This window comes from Lithobates pipiens, unplaced genomic scaffold (assembly GCF_037356315.1).
Source record: "Lithobates pipiens isolate NorthernLeopardFrog02 unplaced genomic scaffold, aLitPip1_a1.2 Scaffold_18, whole genome shotgun sequence".
In the NCBI taxonomy this organism is placed as follows: Eukaryota; Metazoa; Chordata; class Amphibia; order Anura; family Ranidae; genus Lithobates; species Lithobates pipiens.
Window position 1 is genome coordinate 395,105,584 of NW_027507758.1, and position 22,745 is coordinate 395,128,328.

General features: G+C 44.1%; 1 protein-coding gene across 2 annotated transcripts in view; it reads right to left on the reverse strand.

The window, feature by feature from the left end:
* The window catches only part of LGSN (lengsin, lens protein with glutamine synthetase domain), a 78,426-nt gene that overhangs the window by 44,412 nt on the left and 11,269 nt on the right, over window positions 1–22,745 (reverse strand). Inside the window, exon 2 of one of the 2 annotated variants that reach the window (XM_077487866.1) lies at window positions 15,546–15,689. The exons of the other annotated variant lie outside the window; for it this stretch is intronic. The gene's annotated coding sequence lies outside the window, so the exon portion shown is untranslated. The remainder of the gene's footprint in view (window positions 1–15,545; window positions 15,690–22,745) is intronic. 2 annotated transcript variants of the gene reach the window in all.

Sequence of the window (22,745 nt, forward strand, 5' to 3'; positions counted from 1 at the left end):
TCGCGGCTTTCGGCCGCTCTCTGAACTTCTCTGTGGCTTTCGGACACTCTCTGAACTTCTCAGCGGCTTTCAGACGCTCTCGGGCCTTCTCGGCGGCTTTCGGCCGCTCTCGTAACTTCTCGGCGGCTTTCAGGCGCTCTCGGAACTTCTCGGCGGCTTTCGGCCGCTCTCGGGAACTTCTCGGCGGCTTTCGGCCACTCTCGGACCTCGGCAGCTTTCGGCCGCTCTCGGAACTTCTCTGCGGCTTTTCGGGGAAAGCTGCCGAGGTCCGAGAGCGGCCGAAAGCCGCCGAGAAGTTCCGAGAGCGGCCGAAAGCCGCAGAGAAGTTCCGAGAGCAGCCAAAAGCCACCAAGAAGTTCCGAGAGCGGCCGAAAGCCGCCGAGAAGGTCCGATAGTGGCCGAAAGCCGCCAAAAACTTCCGGGTGCCGCCGAGATACACGGGACATCTCGGCGGCGCCATTTTTAAAAACATAAGCGCTCAATGCACTAAAACGGACAAGCTGCAATGAGGACAGGCTGCAATGAGGACAGGCTGCAATGAGGACAGGCTGCATGAGAGGCTGCATGACAAGGCTACAATGAGGACAGGCTGCATGACAAGGCTGCAATGAGGACAGGCTGCATGACAAGGCTGCAATGAGGACAGGCTGCATGACAAGGCTGCAAATGACGCTGATGAGGCTTCAGATGGACACTGATAAGGCTGCATTGATGGGCATTTAAATGTAAGTTTTTTTTTCCTTAAATTTCCCTCCTAAAAGTGTTTTCCACAAAATTCCCTCCTAAACTTGGGGTGCGTGTTATACGCCGGCGCGTGTTATACGCCGATAAATACGGTAATACTAACTAAACCTCTGTACGCTCAACCACCTGTGAAGAATATTCAAGACAATTCTCCAATTCCACATATACCCTACAAAGCTTACTTTAGTTATTTATGAAATTAAGTCTACATTACAATTACATATTACAATATCATCTTTTAACTGCAGAGGCTTTAACAACTCTGAAAAAAAAGGGCCAAATCTTGTTAATCTTGTTTCCATAAGGCAAGATCTAAAATATTGTTCCTCCAAGAGACGCATTTCCATGGCACGGAAATCTCTGTTATCGGTACTCACTATTACCATAGATGGTATCACAGTACAAATCCACAGTCCAAATCCAAAGGGGCATCCATAGCCTTCCATTAAACTTTTAACCAAATGAGGTTTAATATTGAAAAATGTGAAGTAATGCACTTGTTGGTCAAAAACATGAATGCAAGTTACTCACAAGGGAGAGAACCATTGGGGAAATCCGGATGGAAAAAGATCTGGGGGTCTTAGTAAATCACAGGCTCAACATGTAATGCGTAGCTGCAGCAATCAAAGCAAGCAGAATATGAGCATGCATTAATTCTACCATTTTACAAGACCTGAATATGCTGTCCAGCTCTGGTCTTAAAGCGGGACTGTACTGGGGAAAAAAATATTAAAAGCCAGCAGCTATAAATACTACAGGTGCTGATTTTTAATAAATGGACACTCACCTGTCCCGGGGTCCAGCGATGCCGGCAGCCGAGGCCGATCGATCGCTCGGCTGCTGCCGCCACCATTCTAGGTGAGGGAATCAGGAAGCGCATGCGCGAGTCGTGCAGCGCAATAGGAATTGTCCGTGCTGTCTCTGGGACCCGTGTGTCCCCCAGCAGACAGCGCAGCAGGACAGGAAGAGGCATAGACTCCCACGGGAGTCTATGCCCGGAAGTGGGTGTAAATACCTGTCTTTGACAGGTATCTCCACCCCCTCCCCCCTGAAAGGTGCCAATTGTGATACCGGAGGGGGGGAGGGTTCCGATCAGCGGAAGTTCCACTTTAGGGTGGAACCCCGCTTTAAAACCTCAGGATGGATGAGCTGTAACTGGATAAAGTTCAGAGAGGGGTGACAAAGCTAATAAGGGGAATGGAGGACCTCAGTTATGAGGAATAACTAAAAGCATTGCATTTATTCTCCCTGGAGAAGAGACGATTGAAAGAAGGTATGATAGCGATATATAACAAAATAACTAAATGATGATTCTAGCATAGTTAGAAAACTTAATTTTCAGGGAGCTGAAGAAGACACGTGGCCAATCAGTGGTGTCAGTGGGAAGTGCCGATAATGTCACAAAAAATCTTATTGCCATTTTAATTTGGTCTCCGGAAGATTCATGACCAGGCCACTTTTTGTGATACAGCACTGCATTACTTTAACTGACAATTGCTCATTCATGCAATGCTGTACCCAAATAAACTTTATGTCACAAACAGAACTTTCTTTTTATGGTACTTTTTTGTGCTATAAACAAAAAAAAACTATTTTGAAAAAAAAAAAATATATATATTTTTTACTTTCTGCTATAAAACTTATCCAATGAAAAAAATGAAAAAACTAAAATTTCATTATAAATTTAGGCCAATATGTATTTGATATATCTTTTTGGTAAAAAATCCCAATAAGCGTATATTGATTGGTTAACGCAAACATTATAGCATCTACAAACTAGGGGAAATATACTGGAATTTTTATTTATTTATTTATTTTTATACTAGGAATGGTGGGGATCAGCGACTTATAGTGGGGCTGCGATATTTCTGACACTTTGTGGGAACCAGTGACACTAATACAGTGATCCTTGCTAAAAATATGCACTGTCACTGTACTAATGACTCTGCCTGGGAAGGGGTTAAACATCTGGGGCGATCAAAGGGTTAAAGGTGTGCCTAGTCAATGTTTGTGTTTACTATGGGTGCTGCTTTTACTAGGTAAAGAGATGGATTTGAGTCCCTGCTTTGCAGTAACACAGAATCCATCCCTTCCCCCTGTCAGAACAAAACTCTGCCTTGTTTACATAGGTAGAGCACCATTCTGAGTCCCTGCCCAATGATTGGCGGGTTCTGATGGACATCAAGTGCTCGGCAGCTGCAGATTGGCTTCTGCTGTGAGTTATCACAGCAGAAGCAGCACACGCTCACCCCCCTGCAGGGGGAAGTGCGAGATAAGGTATATATATACGTGATCCTGCAGTAAGATTGCTAAAGGGTGGTCAGCAAGTGCTTAACAAAAGCAATATACAGGGATATGGGAAATGGTATTGACTGGTTCTTGATGCCTGTAGTATAAAGCTGTAAATATTAAAAGACTCATATATCAGTCCAGCTGTTTATAAGATACCAAAGTCCATAGTGGATTATATTTGAAAGCCTATAGTCTACTGATCTTCCAGCCATTGCAAAGATACGCACTAACACCCCTTTCACACCAGGGCGTTTTGCAGGCGCTATAGCATTAGAAATAGCGCCTGCAATCCGCCCTAAAGAAGCTGCACTATTGTGTGTAGTGTAAAAGCCCCGAGGGCTTTCACACTACAGCGGTGCGCTGGCAGGACGTCAGAAAAAAGTCCAGCCAGCAGCTTCTTTGGAGCAGTGAAGGAGCTGTGTGTTTACCGCTCCTCCACCGCTGCTCCCCATTGAAATCAATGGGGCAGCGCTGTATTGCCGCCGGCAAAAAGCCGCTATTGTGGCGTATTGCCGCCGGCAAAAAGCCGCTATTGCGGCGTATTGCCGGCAGTTTTAACCCTTTCATGGCCGCTAGCGGGGGTAAAAGCGCCCCGCTAGCGTCCGAAATGCGCCGCAAATCCGGTGGTAAAACGCCGCTAAAAATAGCGGTGTTTTACCGCCGACGCAAAGTGCGGTGTGGTGTGAAAGGGGTCTAATGTAAAGCAGCCCATTAATCACTTGATTCTCCTATCAACACAGTCAGTGTTAATGGAAGGATGCCTCCTGCAGCGCTATTTTGTTCTGCCGTGGGGATGGGGGGAGGGGTGTAGAAAGCCGTCGTGGCCAGCAGAACATCTTGATTAATTTTAGCGACTATAAAATCCGACAGTAATCGAATGTAAAAAATCCAAGAGGCTGGTTGTACCCAAGTCGATCGACGGATTGACTTGGGTACAATCAGCCTGCTCATACATGGATCAAATCTTGGCTGGTCCCTGCTGAATCAGCCGAATTCCGATCCATGTATGGCTGGCTTACAAGTAGATTATAGCACATGCATGCCCATAGGGTAGTTTTAAAGCTCTTGAAAATTCTATTTGTTATTACATTCTGGCCAATCACACATTAAAGCTGATGTTTAATCTGATTGATTTTGCCTTTCATAGTCCCTTCTTTCCTTCTTCGTCAACGTGCTACTGGCATTTAGAGAAAATTTCAATTTTCATGACATACTTTATTTCAGACTCAGATACATTATGCCTGCATCTTGGTACATCTCTATACAATACATGCAGATTGTGGCTGATGGGAGGGTCCGACAGGGTAATGTACATATCTTCATAAGAACATCACAGCAACCTGCCTCAGTACTCCTTCCATGAGCCGTCAGTCCTGATGCAAACAGTGGGAGTGTTCTTGGGAGGAGTTGTGCAAATATTAAAATGCCTTAAGGTTGGGTTCAAACTGGTGCAATGCGGGAAACCCTGGGAATCCTGTGCAGGTTCCCACATTACACCTGAATCACCGGCGGTTCACACTGATGTCTGCAGACTGCTACAGGTATCAATGTAAAGTTAATCACACCTCCAGATCGGTTCGCAGATTGCAGTGTGAAATGGTGCAGGAATCAGATTGCATGGGTGTTCACACATCTGATTCCAGTGCAGACCAAAAAAGGGAATGCAATGAAATCAGAGTAGAGTTGGGCAAACAGTTCAAGCCAAGTAAAAGTTTGGCCCAAACATTGCCTGGTCGCCTGTTTGGCAAACACCAGAATTTGCGAGGGGGGGATCGCCAAGCTCCCCACAATGCACTATGTGCTGCACAGTGCTTTTTAAGCCCTGATTGTGCAAAGCTTTGGGCACAGCAAATAGCTGGTTGTTAAGGCGCAAGCTGGGAAGCTGGCCGCGGCGTCCTTAACAATAGATGAGTCATCAGTAGATGAGTCATCAGCTGTCAACAGGCTGACAGCTGAATGAGAAAGAAAACATTGCTGGCAATAGAATAAAAAAAAAAACAGTATGTGGGTCCCCCCAGCATGCACCGGTTGGTGATGTCACATGGGAGTGGTGCCACCAGGTGACGTCACCAGGTGGCCAATGCCCCTTACCTATATAATAACTGTCAAAATGGCAGAGCCTGCAGTTGGCCTTTGTCCTCCCAGCATGCACCAGTCGGTGATGTTACCTGTGGGTGGTGCCACCAGGTGACGTCCCCAGGTAGCCCACACCCCTTAACTATGTAAGAACTGTCAAACGATGGAGCCTGCAGTCGTGATTGACGATGGATATATATCAAAGGACATTTTTTTTCTTACTTTTAATAAAGGAATTGTCAAAAACTATGTGTGTTTTTATTTCTTTTTGACACTTTTTTGGTGAATAGGTAAGGGTATTGTGTACCCCATACTCATTCGCATAGGGCGGGGCTGGGATCTAGAGGTCCCCTTATTGTTTTTTAAATGTTTTTTAAACATAATCTTTATTGAAAACATTTCCATTAAACATCTTTATAATTCAAACAATCATCCCCTCCCCATCCACCCTACATTTTACCTATACAAAAGCTAAAATAAGATATAGAGCCTGTTCATAGTGACCTTCTCAGATGTTTATTCTGGAATAGGTTCTTCTTCCTCCCTTTCAACCTCCATTCATTTTGACTCTACCCAACCCTCCGACTTCCTTACCCCGAAAACACTCTCAGCCTCACACCTTTCACTCTCAGTCACGCCTTCCACCTGTTTTAGTATGTCACATTCTATCCTTATTATTGTTATTGTTATACTTATTCTCTATCTCTTTTAGATGTTAATACCCCTGGCCTATCCATCTCCTCTTCCAACTCTATCCTTTCTCCTCTATGCAGATGATTTCTTACTAATTTACCTCTTTCATCTTAATCTAAGAAGGGTATCCCTTCACATCCCACCAAGGTTTCCAGATCTCTTCATATTTATTTATACAGCCCTGTCTAACATACCGTTTTTTCCTTTCGTATTGTCTTGTTCATGCCATGTTTTCGCTCTCCCCTAGATGGGGGTAAAAACGAATGCCACCTTTGTGATAACAGTTTCCTGCCCTGGAATAGGCATCTGAGGATTGCGATCTGAGGAAATCCAGGGGTTTCCTCCCTATAAGACCCAACACACATAGCCTTACATCCAATTTTGGGGGCCTCCCATATACCTGGCCTATAATTCCAGATACCTCCTTTCAAAACCAGGAATAGCTTCGGGCATCTCCAGAAAATATGAATTAGATCCCCTTCTATCTCCCCATACCTAGGGCAACTGGCATCTGATCTAAGGCCAAACATAAAAAGCTTTTGAGGGATATAATAGGCTCTGTATAACAAATGTGACATCCTCTGAGTGCAAGAGAGTGAGACCAACGTGCCCAGTTCCAGGATTCTACTCCACTGCACTTTGGTTATGGTACCCACGTCTTGTTCCCACTTCCACCTACTCGATGGGGTTTCTATCCCTTCCAGGCTCCCCCTATATATGTGTGGGTATAAACTGGAGATTAGGGCTTTTGAGGTTTTTGCATTAATTACTCCTTGAAGTAATGGGATCTTACTCCATTCCAATGTCCTCTCTCTAAATTGTTCTCCCAAGGCATGCCTAATCTGTAGGTACCTAAAGAAGGATTTATTTCGTATAGCATATTGCTCTCTCAATTCCTGAAAGGATTTCAGAGCTCCATCCCCAAATAACTGATTAATGAAGTTTATTCCACACCTTTCCCATTCCTTAATTGTCCCCAAAGGGGGGGCATACTCTGTGAATCCCCTATAACCCAGCAGTGTCTTCGCTGTATCCCATACTTTTACCATCAAACCTAATGTGGGGAACCCAAGAAAAAAAGAACCTGCCTCCATGGTTTCCACTAATGATCTATGCGGAGTATTTTGTAACAAAATTTCCATTCCTACATATCCCTCTTCCAACCTATCACACCCTCCCATGTATTGTAGTTGTGCCACTATGAAATAACTCAGAGGGTGAGGAAGCACTACCCCTCCTTCCTGTCTTTGTAGTTGTAAAGTACGCAAACAAATTCTTGCCGGACCACCCTTCTAAATGAATTCCCTTAAAATAGTATCTATCTTTTTAAACCACTTTTTATACACCCAAACTGGGGAATTATGCAGTGCATACAGAAGCTTCGGCATTCATAACATTTTACATCATCCGGCTATGGATAATGGGAGTCTGTTCTATATTTATTTTTTCCCCAAATTTAGCTAGCAGCAGGACAATATTATTTATAATATATTGTTTAGGGTCCCTTGTAATATTCATCCCAAAATATTTAATTTTGTCTACTATTTCAATTTGGGCAACCTCCTCAGGCATGGGGTTTTCTAGAGGATCTACAGGTAGCAATACAGATTTTCCCCAGTTTATGGTAAGCCCAGAGAATTGGCCATTGCCCTTAGCAGCGAGGTCTGCATGTCCCCAAGGAACAGTAGACGATGTCCACATATAATGCAACTTTTTCTTCCACTACTCCCCTTCTGAATCCTCTTACCTCAGGGGAAGACCTAATCGCTATTGCCAGGGGTTCGATTGCGAGGGCGAAGAGCAGGGGCGATAAAGGGCACTCCTGCCTTGCCCCCCTCATCAATCAAAATTTATCAGAGTATTCACTATTCACTTTTGGTGTTTTATAAAGCATTTTTATCCAGTTGGTGAAAATCGGGCCAAATTGGAACCCCACCAAAACCCTCCACAGATATTGCCATTCAAGGCTTTCGAAGGCTTTGGAGGCATCCAAAGACAGAACCCCCTTGGTCATTCCCCCTCGGTCAGGATCAGCAGGTTCAAAAATACACGTCTTATATTTATACTAGTAGACCTTCCAGGTATAAATCCAGACTGATCAGGGTGGACACGTTTCTGAATAATTTTGTTTAACCTAGCTGCCAAGACCTTTGCCAGAATTTTTATATCAGTGCCTAACAGGGAAATGGGTCTATATGAAGATATTTTAAGTGGGTCTTCACCTTCCTTATGTAGCACTACTATGGTGGATTTATTATAGATAAGGGAAACTCTCCCTCTGCCATCAACCAGTTCAAGACCCTCAGCAACTCCCAGAGTAACACCTTCCCATAGCACTTTTAGGTCTCCACCGGGAGACCATCAGGTCCCGGGGATTTCTGGTCCACCATCTCCCTTGTGACCCGCTGTAATTCCTCTAATGTTAAAGGTAGATCCAGTTCCTCCCTGTCGATTTCAGAGAGAGTTGGAATCGCTAAGCCCCTGAGAAACAGATCCATTTCCTCCCTCATTTTCCCCTGTTGAGTACTCTACAGATCCTCATAATATTCTTTGAACTTATCTACTATTTCTTGGGTATGTGACGAAACCTCGCCTTCCCCTGTTCTAATCGTGAGGACCATCAATGGAGATTTGTCCTGACCAAATGAGGCAGCATTCGTACAACACTTTCCCTCTCCCCAAAGGTGCTCTGCTTCTGGAAAAGTTGTTTATTCTCTGCTTTCTTGATCATCAGAATCCTATAGTTCTGTTGTTCCTCTGACCAGGCCCTAAGTCTATCAGGGGTTGGGTCATTCACGTATTGTTCTTCCACTATTGCAACCCTCTCCCCAGCCCCGTTTACCCAGTCCTTGGTCCGTTTTTACATTTTTAACACTTGTTGGATCATTATACCCCGGAGAAAGGCCTTCAAGGTATCCCATACCACCCCCACCGAGGCAGTACTTCTATTTAGATCAAGAATTTCTCTTAAGGCTGTTAAAACCTCATCCGGCTCACCCTTAGTTCCAAACAAAAGTTCCACTCCCCAGGACAGCGTGTCTCCCTTAGTTTTACTGACAATGTCACAGAGGAATGGTCCAAAAGACCTCTTGGCATGTAACTTATGTTCTTTATCACATGCAATGCTTTCTCATTCCCCAGAACCAGATCAATTCTGGAGAGTGTGGAGTGTATTCTAGAGAAGCACAAATACTGCCAAGCTTTGGAGTTCCATACTCTCCATATGTCCATTAATCCAGCTTCCCCCAAAAATAGGGCTAGTCGGTCATCAACTACATGTCCATCTGTGTACCCAAAGGGAACCTATCCACCTTTTAATCCATGAACGTATTAAAGTCTCCCATCACAATAACCAGCACACCCAGCTTGTCCAGAACAAACTCCATTAGTTTGTACAGAATTAGAGTATTGAAAGGTGGCAGAATATACAGGTTAGCCAACATAGGTTCTATTCTCTATCGTGCAATATAAAAAAATATTATGACCCAATTCATCAATCTTAATCTGCCTGTCAGAGAAAACTCCCCCGTATCTTATCAAAATACTCAGTTTGAAAAGCCACCCCCATCCCAGTTGGGGTATAGAGACCTTAGTGAGGTGCGTCTCCTGCAGGCAGAGCAATCCCACCCAATATATTTTTGCTACCGTGAAAACTGCATTTTTTTTCGTTGGGTCTCCCAGACCCCAAACATCCCAGGAGCATATAGTTAACTTTTGTACCTGCGTACTATTAACCATTTAACCTTTTAATATGACACACACAAAAAAAGCTAAATAATTCAATCAACCCAAAACTAATTGTAATTTCTATAAACATTGTATAATCTTTCTGGTGTCCAATACCTCTTTTTCTTTTTATGTTTTTCTTTATTTCTTCTGTAGAATTTTAGTGACAAAATATTTCCTATATAAAGTGCATTTGTTTTTCATACACTCTCTTTCATGCCAATCATACCATTTATATCTCTCTCTCCAACCTCATTCTCTTCCACTTTGGGTTTATATTGGGGGGCTTCTGATGTTACCTTGCCGTGTGTTCATAGTGATAGATATTATTACTTTCATGTGCAAACCTTCCCCCTCTCCCTCATATAAAAAAAAACAGTGTAAATAATAAAAAGAAAAAAAATCCCCAAACCCCTTTATAAAAGGGAGCCCTGTGCACATTGTCCCCTGTAGCCTAAATGTGACCCCCCAACTCCTTAATTTTCTGAATTTGGTATATACTGTGCCCTTAAATCAATTATGTTGCCTATGATACTCCTGGTTTCTTCAAAGCAGTACTATTCGTTTCATCTATAGTTTTCCGTCATGGGTTACCAGCCACCCGCCACCCCTTCCAGAGTGTCAAAGAACAATGTCTCCCCTAGGGCGGTTACCTGCAGTCTTGCTGGGTATAACATGGCATAAATTACTTTCCACAAACTTAGCTGGTTTCTGCAGTTCTGGTGAGAAATCTAGGCATATACCCTGGTGCCGTTATAAAGGATGTTACCCATCTCTCCCGCCTTCTGTAGTATAGATACTCTATCCTTATAATAAAGCAATCTTGCAAGGAGAGGTCTTGGATGACCTCTTGGTGGTGGAGGCCTTGAGGGCACCCTGTTAGCTCTCTCCATTGCGAAAAAGGGTGAGAAAGTGTCTTTTCCAACTAATTACATAAACCGCTTTCCCAGGAATGCTACAGGGTCTGCTCTCTTGCTTCGCTCAGGGAGCCCCACAATCCTCAAATTTTTTCTTTGCATTCTGTTTTCCATGTCATCCATTTTCATTTCATAATTATCTATTTGTTCCCTTACAATCCTTGTCTCTCGCTTAAAGGGTTCAGGTCATCCTCCACTAAGCTAAATCTCCCCTCCAAGTCAGTAGTTCTTTCACAAACCTTGTGTAAATCATGCCTGATAAAGGATAACTCTTCCCTATTGGTTTTAAGCTAGTCAGTCAATTCACTTAAAGACAATTTACAAGAATGAATTGCTTGCAGGACCTCTTTTATTAACAGTTCTCCTTCTATTGGGGCTCCAGCCCTAATCGGAGACTCTGAGGCATCCAGGATATCCTCCCCTACAGATTTCTCTCCTATGTAGTTCACCTCCAGTACTGCTGCTGCTTGGCCATGGCCTTGGCTTTTTCTGTAGCCCTCCTTTTGTAGGTGCCTGGCCCAGGGTATGCAAACATTTCTCCAGTTTGGCCCCTGCCTGATTCCCTTTTCCAGCTCGATGCAACTGCGTACTGGCGGTAACACCATTCTGCTGTGTTAGGTCTTCCCCCCTCTTTTGTCTTTGTGGGGTATTATAGTAGCCCAATCCCTCCTCCCCAACTTAAGGCCATACAATGCTCACTCATCCGAGATAAGAAAGAGAAGGGGAGAGAGATATACCTGCAAAAAAATGCAGTTTTCACGGTAGCAACCTTTTTTCCCCTTTCAACTGTAGGTGAATCAGTGTCCACTAGATGTCACTGTAGGACAAGCCAGGACTCCCTCTCACAGTTATAGTTATAATAGCATCTTAATACAGCATCCACTCACATTTTGGCAAAAACGTCTCTCCCCTCACTTCTTGGCTGCTACTGCACAGTCTCTATGGGCTCTACCCTACTCAACTGCTGGCTAGAAAATACTGGCTGTCAGTGCAACATGCTGCACGCTGGGAATGGTGACGGAATATCGTCAAAGGCACCATCGGCTCTCCTCTCTCTCCAATCCCCATGTGATGGTCAGGATCCCCTGGGCTAATGCGGCTGAATCACCCCGAGTGTAGGCCGTCTTTGCGTCACTGTTTCAGCATTGGCATCAGCAAACAGGATCTCTTCTTTAACTGTGGTGGGAGCTAGGTCACACATGTCCTCACTCTAGCACATCTGGTCACGCTACAGGGGCCCCCTTGTTAGATGGGGCTACCAGAATTTGATAAGCTCCCTGCCTACAGACCCCCACAACCACAGCCCAGGGTTGTTGGGATGAGGCCTTTGTCCCCATCAACATGGGGACAAGGTGCTTTGGGGTAGGGGGAGTCAGAGCCTACTACCCCAAAGCACCCCTCATGTTGAAGGCATGTGGCCTGGTATGGTTCGGGAGGGGGGTGCACACTCGTTCCCCCTCCCTTTCCTGGCCATCCAGGCTGCATGCGAAAATAAGGATCTGGTGTGGATTTTGGGGGAGACCCAAAGCCATTTTTTTTCAATTTTGGTGTGGGGTTCCGCTTAAAATCCATACCAGACCCATTGGGGGGACCCCCACACTGTTTTCTGTAACATTTTTCTTTTGCCGGAAATGGTATTGTATTGCCATAAATTTAAATGTCATCTTTTTTCTTTATAAATTGCAGTTTTGCTGCAGCAGGTGTTATACGTGGTACAAATGCCCACTTTACAGGCAGATTGAGGGACCCCCCCCCCCAGGCACTACATTTAGTGTCAAGTATATTTTTATTGTATTTTACAGATGTAAAACAACAGTACATGGGTGATGATCAGATGTTCTGTACATTAAGCAATACAATGCGAGATCCATACCAAATACAAGTCCGTATACCCTTTAGTATGGCATGCGAGCATACCCATCTTTCAAACCAAAGGCTGTTAGAACCATGATGTATTGCATGACAGATTTATAGAGTATGGGGGAGCAGACATCTGAGTAGCAGTCATTCGAACATAGGGAAAGAAGGAGGGGGGAAGGAGGAGAGAGAGAAAAAAAAGAGGGAAAGTGAGAGAGAGGAGGAAGGGGATAGGTATAGTGAGGGGGAAGGAAGGTTAGGGAGGGTTGAGCAGACCCCCACATAACAGACTGGGAAAATAGGGTACAGGGATGAGTCCAGATTAGCTATGAGGTGTCAACATCACCTTTAGGGAGTCAGAGGTAGAGTATTCTATCCATATAAGCCAGATCTGTCAAAGGTGTCATTGTCTAGGGCTATAATTTCCTCTATGGGAATGATGTCATTGACCGCTGAGACCCAGGCAGATAGGTGGTGGTCTTCCAGAAGAGGGGGATAAGTTGTCTGGCAGCTGACAGGAAGAAGCGTAGCAGGGTACGTTTCTGGGTGGCTATGGAGCCAGGGAGCATTGAAAATAATGCTATCTCTGGGGATGGTATCGTTGGCTGATCATATAGACTGCTATATATGGTGAAGACCAGAGGGGCTGTATGGCTGTGCAATTCCACCAGATATGGAGGTAGTTTCCTTCCACAGAGCCACATCTCCAACATGATGGAGGTACGGACGGGAATATTTTATTGAGAGATTGAGGATCCCTGTACTATCTAGATAAGTTTAAAAATTTTCTCCTGGGTATAGCATGATATTGAGGTTTTATAGGTGAAGTGGAATGACTTTGCCAGTCAATTATTGAGAGATCCTTTCCCAGGTCCGTAGCCCACCTCCTGGTGTAAGAGGGGGTTGATCATGTATCAGTGCGTTTTGTCATTTGTAGATGGTGGGGAGCAGGTGTCTGGGTGTTTCTGAGAGAAAGAGCACATCTGTTCGTATCCCGTTAGAGATCTATGGATTTGGGAGGAGGAGAATAAATCTGAGCAAAAGGAGGAGATTCGTAGGTCCGTGAGCCAATTGCCTAGATCTGGCAGAACAGGTGTGCCCAAAGTTGGTTTCACAAATGAGCTTGCCAATGGCCATGATGACCGAAAATATGGGCCTATTTTTCTACCTCCTATTCCTTGAGGGAGAGCAGGGTGATTGAATAGTGATGTAAGTGGTGAGGGGTCTGAGGACAGCAATGATGCTAGTCTATGTTTGTACCATAGGTGCAGTGCGGCGGTTGTCAGTAGGGAGGAGGTGGAGAGAAGGTGTCGTTTCTGCCCATATCCCCATAGTAGTGCCCAGAGGTCGGGTGTGGAGAGATCTTGTTCCACCATAGTGGATGCCTTGGGGAAGGGCCAGGGGAACCACTCCAGCATCCTAGATAGCTTTGTTGCCCTTTGATACAGTTCAAAGTCTGGGAGACCCACTCCACCCTGAATTTTGGGGTATGTTAGTAGCGTATGGTGGATACGAGACATTCCTTGGTGCCAGATGAAGCGTATGGTCATGGATTGCACAGATTTAAAGAAGTATTTGGGGACAGAGATAGGCACAGTCTGAAAAACATAAAGTAATTTGGGAAGGGTGTCCATTTTAATAGTATTAATACGCTCAAACCAGGGTAGTGGCATTAGGTTCCAGATGTCTAGTTCCTTCCTAAGTTGAGTCAGCAAGGGGAGGTAGTTAAGGGTATAGAGGTTTGAAAGATTGAATGGGATCGTTATCCCCAGGTAAGAAATGCCCCTGGAGCCACATTGGAAGGAGAAGTTGGTCTTCACTTGGACAAGTGTAGTAAGGAGATATTAAGGGCTTCTGTCTTGGACATATTTCGTTTAAAATTGCTAAATTCCCTGAATCTGTGAAATTCGTATCTGATGGCCCATGCTAGATGTTCTATCACCAGGACGAAAAGTAGAGGGGAGAAGGGGCATCCCTGGCGGGTACTATTAGAAGTGTGAAACGGAGTAGATGAGGAGCCAGTGACTGAAACAGAAGCTGAGGGGTGGTAGTATAATGCCATAACCCTTGATAAAAAAGCGGGGCCTAGTCCTATCTGTTCTAGGGAAAGGCATAAGAAAGAACTGCCAATTGACCTGGTCAAACACCTTTTCTGTGTCAAAGGACAAAAGGCATGCTTTCAGGTTATGTCGCTGAATGTAGGAAATAAGGTGGATGGTTTTTGTGGTGTTGTCCATGGCCTTCCGGCCAGGGACGGACCCCACCTGATCTTTGTGAATACTTAGAAGGGAAAAGCGGTTTGACTTTTGTGAAAAGCTTAATGTCCAAGTTAAGCAGGGAAATCAGTCAATAACTACTGCAATGATTTATAGAACCTAGGGAAGAACCCGTCTGGACCTGGGCATTTACCAGATTTCAATCCCTTGATAGCAGACAAGAATTCAGATCCCGTTAAGGGGTTATATAGGTCTGTGGACTCACTGGGGTCTATTTGTGGTAAAGCTGTTTCCTAGATGTAGTATCACATGTTGGATAGATGTGGGTCTCCCTCAGGTGTCTGTCTAGTCCATGTGGGTAGGTTGTATAGTTGGGAGTAATATTGTTGAAAGGGGCATGTTATGCCCTGGGGATTATTAATCTTCTTTTGGTCGGAAGTACAGATGTGTGGGATGGACCGACATGGGGGGCGAGGGTGGAGAACCCTTGCAAGATGTTGTCCACATTTGTTAGCTGAGATATAATGCCGGTTACATCCCCTATCCCTGGCAATGAGGAAGTGGGCATCTAGGATGCGGAGTAGCTCCCTACGGGCGTTCGAGAGATCCACATATACTTCGGGATCTGGGTTTTGTTTGTGAGTCTGTTCCAGTGCGTGTATAGTGGTCTCGAATGAAGTCACGAATTGTCTGTGCAATAGCTGCGACGCATGGGGTGTCTTTCAGTAAGTTATCGTTTAAGCGGCAGGAAAATGATTTACGAAATTTCGGGGGTGGGCTAGGCTTAAATGTGTGGGGGCATGGTCAGACCATAATATGTTACCGAGGGATGAATTGATTGGAACGTCAAATAGGGGTGGGGAGACCAGGAAATAATCGTTACGGCTACAGGAATTATGGGCAACGGAGTAACAGCTGTAGTCTCTCTCAAATGGGTATTGCACTCTCCAAACATCAACAAGTTGAGCGGAGTCCAAGAGTGATTTTATGTGTGTAAGAGTGGAGTGTGGGATGGATGACTTACCAGAGGAGGTGTCCAAGGCTGGAGAGAGGGTCACGTTGAGATCTCCACCTAGAATGAAACAGGGGCCACCAAAAGAGAGTAATTTGTTCAGGACCATGGTTAAGAAGCCCCCCTGGTCTTGGTTCGGTCCATATACGTTAGCCACTGTAAAAATAGAGGAGTTAGATTTCAATTTGAGAAAGAGAAAACCACCTGAAGGGTCAGTAAGAAAGTCTAGGACTTCCGGATGAAATGATTTGTGGAAGGCTATTGATACTCCTTTGGACTTAGCTTGTGGGTTTGTGCTGTGAAACCATTGCTTGTAGTAGGACCTTTTAAAGGTCGGGACTGCTGAGCTCTTAAAATGTGTTTCCTGTAAAAGCAAGATTTGGGTTTTAGCTTTGTGGAAATTGTACAGGATCTGGCTTCTCTTTTCTGGTGTATTAAAGCCCCTGCAGTTATAGGAGGATAAAGCTATATGATCAAGGGGTTGCATGGTGGTAGTGAAGGGGGGGCATTAGATCTTCTCATAACAGCTGACAACCATTCATCTGTATCTAGGGAACTGCTCAATCAGGGGGGAAAGAAAGGAAGTAGGGTAGCAAACAGGAGGGGGGTAGAACAGAGTAAAAAGAAAGGTACAGAAGAGACAGGAGGGGGTGGGTAGAGTCCTCCTCCAGGTTGTGGAGTCACAAATCATTAGAGTGGTGGGAGACAGTACCTACCCCAGCAAATAATGGAGGAGAAAAATTATTTAGCCACTAGGTGGCAACGTTATACCAACAGTAAAACAACTTGGTAGCACTAAAATGTAGAATAAACTAAGTATGGTACAGTGCACGTACATGCACTATCGGTCCTAAGTGGGGGTAAACATGGTAAGAACACAGAGTGCCTCCCGGTCCCGGGGCCCACAAGGCAGAACAATAAAAGCAAAACTGGAGTCAACGGTCTCATATGTGGCTAAACTGGTGCCGCTATCGATATCATACTGAAAGCATGTGCTCCTCCACACCATCATCAGAGGGTGAGTCAAAGGAGCTCCACGGGTAAGGGGTGTGCTTTGTGGTACGGTGGAGGGGGCAGGCGGAGGAGCCACTCGTACATCTAGGGTGATCCAGGCTAAGCCCAGTGTGGAGGAAGAACTATACATGTCAAAACACATATCTAGGTATAAAGGAATACATTCCTCCCACTCATCCAGCCAAAAAAAAAGTCAGTGCAGAACAGCCCAGCCGAGGTGTGGGGAGAAAAAAGTAGAACGAAAAAAGTGAACGGTAGAGCAGGGCTGGATCTCCACAACAATAAGCATCAAGGCCAGTGTGTGGCCTGTGTGGATTGTCCCGCATGGGTCGTTCAGCAAAACAGGGCTGAAAAACAAGTGCCCTGTGGTGGAGCTAAAGAAACAAACTGAGCTCCAGGGGAAGATTGTTCAAGACTAAGGATGAGCCGAACACCCCACGGTTAGGTTCGCACCAGAACTTGCGAACAGACCTAAACTTCGTGTGAACTTTAGAACCCTATTAAAGTCTATGGGACTCGAACGTTCAAAATCAAAAGTGCTAATTTTAAAGGGTAATATGCAAGTTATTGTCTTAAAAAGTGTTTGGGGACCTGGGTCCTGCCCCAGGGGACATGTATCAATGCAAAAAGAAGTTTTAAAAATGGCTGTTTTTTTGGGAGCAGTGATTTTAATAATGCTTAAAGTGAAACACTAAAAGTATAATATTCCTTTAAATTTCGTACCTGGGGGGTGTCTATAGTATTCCTGTAAAGGGGCACATGTTTCCCGTGCTTATAACTGTCCTTGCACAAAGTGTCATTTCTGCAGGAAAAAAAGTAATTTAAAAGCATTCGCGGCTATAATGAATTGTCGGCTCCCCGTAATACAGATAACAGTCATTGGAAGTCATTGATAAAAAAAAAAAAGCGTGGGGTTCCCCCAAATACAATTACCAGGCCCTTCAGGTCTGGTATGGATATTAAGGGGAACCCCGTGTCAAATTTTTTTTTAAAATGACGTGGGGTTCCCCCCAAATAACCATACCAGACCCTTTATCCGAGCAGGGGGGATGAGAGGGGCCGCCCCCCGAACCATACCAGGCTGCCGGGATTCCCGCAGTGTCTTCGGTGGATGGATGCACTGTGCTGGAGGGAGAGATCATCCATCACTGGATCAGATCACCCATCGCTGGACCCTGGAGAAATTATCATCCATCACTGGATAGCAAGAGTGGATTACCACCGCTGGAATCTTTTTTTAAATTTTTTTTATTTTTAATAAGGGACTTTTCCCAACGGTGTGTGTGTGTTTTTAAAAAATTTCTTACACTTTCTTTGTGAAATGGTAGGGGTACCCCCTTACCATTTCAAACAGGGGGGGCTGGGATCTGGGTGTCCCTTTGTTAAAGGGGGCTTCCAGATTCTGATAAGCCCCCCACCCGCAGACCCCCACAACCACCGGCCAGGGTTGTGGGGATAAGGCCCTTGTCCTCATCAACATGGGGACAAGGTGCTTTGGGGGGGACCCCAAAGCATCCTCCCAATGTTGAGGGCATGTGGCCTGGTACGGTTCAGCGGTTCAGGAGGGGGGGGCGCTCTCTCTTCCCCATCTTTTCCTGCAGCCTGCCAGGTTGAGTGCTTGGATAAAAGGTCTGGTATGGATTTTTGGGGGAATTCCACACCATTTTTTTTTACATTTTGCGTGGAGTCCCCCTTAAAATTGTCTGGTATGGATATTTGGGGGGAACCCCACATCATTTTTTTTTTAATTTGACGCAAGGTTCCTCTTAATATCCATACCAGACCTGAAGGGCCTGGTAATTGAATTTGGGGGAACCCCGCACTTTTTTTTTTTTTTATCAATGACTTTCAATGACTGTTCTCTGTATTACAGGGAGCCGACAATTCATTATAGCCACGCATGCTTTTAAATGACTTTTTTTCCTGCAGAAATGACACTTAAAATAAAAATAATATTTAAAAATTCACCAACATTTTTTGGTTAATATCTAAACTTATTGTTGTAGAAGCATATTTACTCTATTTTTGCCTGAAACAACTTTAAAGGTTGAAGAAAGATTCTATGATCTTGTTAATGTGAGACAATATTATTCTTTCCTTTTCCTATATTTTTTATTTTATTTTATTTTATTTTATCTATTTTTTTCTCTCCCCCCCCCCCCCCTTTTTTTTCCCTCTCTGTGGTCTTGTTGCTCAGAATATATAGAGAAGGGGGTTTTGGTTTTCTTTTCTAAAGAAATATATTTAGCAGTTATAACTTCAATGAGTATCAAATATGTATTCTGACTGTATTTTCTGTATGTAAATGAATTTTGTTGTTTGTATAAAGTTTAAGAAAATTAATAAAAATATTTTGGAACAGAAGAAATTACACTTTGTTCAGGGACAGTTCTAAGCATGGGAAACATGAGCCGCTTTACAGGCATACTATACACACTTTAAGCATTATTAAAATCACTGCTCCCAAAAAAACTGACGTTTTTAAAACTTTTTTTTTTGCATTGATACATGTCCCCTGGGGCAGGACCCAGGTCCCCAAACACTTTTTATGACAATAACTTGCATATAAGCCTTTAAAATTAGCACTTTAGCTTTCTCCCATAGACTTGTACAGGGTGTTCCTGTACAGGTTTGTCAGTAGAGGTCTGGGAGCAGCATCACAGGGGTGTCATTCAGCCTGATAGAGTCCTGCGTGCTGGTGGCTCACATGATGTCTTCTTTAATTTTATAGAAATGGACCCTGCATAAGGTGTCATAGACTAAGGAGAAGTCAGAATTCCTCAGGCTCGAAGTCAATATGGGTGTTCTTAGGTTGCTGGAGTAATTGATTAAAGATGACCGTGACTGCACCAGCAAGGTCTTTGTGTTCTATGGTTTCAGGGATACCCCGGATCCTAATTATTGTTCCATCTGTGACGGTTCTCAATGTCATCTTGGTGGTACATGAGTTGCTGTAGCATGACAGTGTGTGAGTTCAGGGTTTCCTCATGGGACTGCAGAGTATTGCATATACCCTCAGTGGTGCCTCAGGCACTACATTTAAATCATTTTTTATTGTTTCACTTTAAGCATCATTAAAAACAATCTTTTTTAAAAAAACATTTTTGCATTGATACATGTCCCCCGGGGCAGTACCCAGGCCCCCATACCCTTTTCATGGCAAATAACTTGCATATAAGCCTTCAAAATGGGTACTTTTGATTTATCAAGTTTGGGTCTCATAGACTTTAATAGGATTCAGAGTTCTGGTCTGAACTTTTGTTCGAGAGTTCTGGCGTGAACCAGGGGGTGTTCGGCCCTACTCTATATCAGAGCAAGCTATTTTATTAAATGAGAAGAGCCTGTACAAATGTGCAAGAATGAAGGTAGGGCTGGAGTTCCCCATTAAAAAGCCTGTCATGAGAAAAACATAGAGCCTGTCTCCAGAGAGCTCTGCTTTTTAAAATACTGGTTGCATCGTTGTTAAGCCCACCCTCTTCAATAAAGTGGCCCCATAAAGAATGAGGAAGGACATCTGGTTACAAAGGATGGGGAGATGGCAAAGTTATTGAATTTATTCTTCTCTTCAGTCTTCCCGGGGGGAACCGGGGGGCTTCAGTAACAAAAACTTCAATGTTTGTCCTCATGATATATCATAGGAAACACCCTCATGGCTAACAGAGGACAGAATTAGAAATAGACTTGGGAAACCCCATTATTAAATCACCAGGACCAGATGGCTTGCACCCGAGGGTACTTAGGAAACTCAGTCAAGTAATTGTCAGACCATTGTTCCTAGTTTGTACTGACAGTCTACTGGCTGGAATGGTACCAGCTGATTGTAGAAAAACCAATGTAGCACCAATATTTAAAAAAGGGCCAAAATACATCCCTGAGAATTACAGATCAGTTAGCCTAACATCAATAGTATGCAAGCTCTTGAGGGGATGATAAGGGACTATATACAAGATTTTAGTAATGAAAACTGTATAATTAGCAGTAATCAGCATGGATTCATGGAGAATTGTTCTTGCCAAACCAATCTATTAACCTTTTATGTGGAGGCGAGTTGCCATCTAGATAAAGTAAGGCCCGTAGATGTGGAGTATCTGGATTTTGCGAAAGCATTTGACACAGTTCCCTATAAATGTTTACTGTACAAATTAAGGTCTGTTGGCAAGGACCATAGGCTGAGTATATGGATTGAAAACTGGCTCTACGGCGAGTTCAGAGGGTGGTTATAAATCAGGAATACTCTGAATGGTCAGGGATGGAAAGGGGGGTCCCCCAGGGTTCTGTGCTGGGACCAATCCTGTTAAATTTGTTCATAAATGACCTGGAGGATGGGGTAAACAGTGCAATCTCTGTATGTGCGGTTGAAACTAAGCTAAGCAATAACTTCTCCATAGGATGTGGAAACCTTGCAAGAAGATCTGAACACATGAATAGGGTGGGTAACTACATGGCAAATGAGGTTTAATGTAAAACAATGTAAAATAATGCATTTGGGTAGCAAAAATATGAACCCCATTCTACTCACTAGAGGGTGAACCTCTGGGGGAATCTAGGATGGAAAAGGACCTGGGGGTCCTAGTAGATGATAGGCTCAGCAATGGCATGCAAGCTGCTGCTAACAAATCAAACAGAATATTAGCATGCATTATAAAGGGGATTAACTGCAGGGATAAAGTGATAATTCTCACACTCTACAAGACTTTGGTCCGGCCTCACCTGGAGTATGCTGTCCAGTTCTGGGCACCAGTCCTCAGGAAGGATGTGCTGGAAATGGTGCGAGTACAGAGAAGGGCAACAAAGCTAATAAAGGGTCTGGAGGATAGTAGTTATGAAAAAAGGTTGCAAGCACTGAACTTATTATCTCTGGAGAAGAGACGCTTGAGAGGAGATATGATTTCAATTTACAAAACCATATAGGTGGTGACCCCATAATAGGGATAAAACTTTTTACGGAAGGGAGTTTAATAAGACACGTGACCACTTATTAAAATTAGAAGAAAAGAAGTTTAACCTTAAACTGCGTAGAGGGTTCTTTACTGTAAGAGCGGCAAGGATGTGGAATTCCCTTCCACAGGCGGTGGTTTCATCGGGTGGCATTGATAGTTTCAGAAAACTATTAGATAAGCACCTGAACGACCACAACATACAGGGATATACAATATAATACTGACATATAATCACACACATAGGTTGGACTTGAGGGACTTGTGTCTTTTTTCAACATCACTGACTATGTAATAATACTTTATATCTGAGACTGAGATCAAATTTACAGAAAAGGGCTTCTGACTTTCACCAACTTTCTTGATCTGCATGCTTGCCTGGTCAGCGATTTAGAAAGTATTAATTGCTCAATTTAGGATGTTTTATTTTGTTAAAGTTGTTGTTAAGCCACTCTAATCTGTATACACCATTAGCACCACCTCCTATTGTAGTATCCCCCTCTGTGTGTGATTTATAAAAATAAATGCTGCAAATATCTAATTTCACTGCTGAGATTGCGATCACGACTGGCCAGGTTTCTCCTTTTCTCCTCTGAGAGATGCAGCGGGAGGGGCTGAGATTCCTCTGCTGATGTCAGTCTGAAGGGGAGGAGGAGAGAGCAATCCTGGCTCTTAAATTAGGTATTTACAGCATTTATATTTATAAATAATTCACAGGGGGGGCACTGCAATAGGACGCAGTGCTAATGGTTTATACAGGTTAGTGCTAGGAGAGCAGCAGGAGGGGTGGTTCACAGACAGACAGACAAAGAGGGGAGAGGGGAGGAGGACACAGTAGCAGAGAAGAGAGCAGATAGCAGGCCGCTGATGACAGAGGCACATAAACTGACCTTGGTGTCTGGTTTCAGCAGCCATGATACACCGTGGTCAGTTTACACAGGGGTGGAGAGAAACTGGCAGGATTAGACAGGTTTTTTACAGGGGGCCAAATGACACAGGACAAGTACTGTGTCATATAACATGCTTTAAAGGAGCAGGATCCATTTTTTTGGGGGGTTAACAATCGCTTTAACGTAGAACTCAGCCAAACCTTAACTACTAATAAAAATGCTTCCCCCCTCCTAGCACCTATTCTGACTAACATGTGTAATAAAATATCTGTATACCTATTTTCAGGCCGCTCTGGTCCAGTCACATGATCTTTCCTGTGTCAGCCAGTGTCGGCTACAGGGGAACAAAGAGAGTGTTGGACAATGGCTCG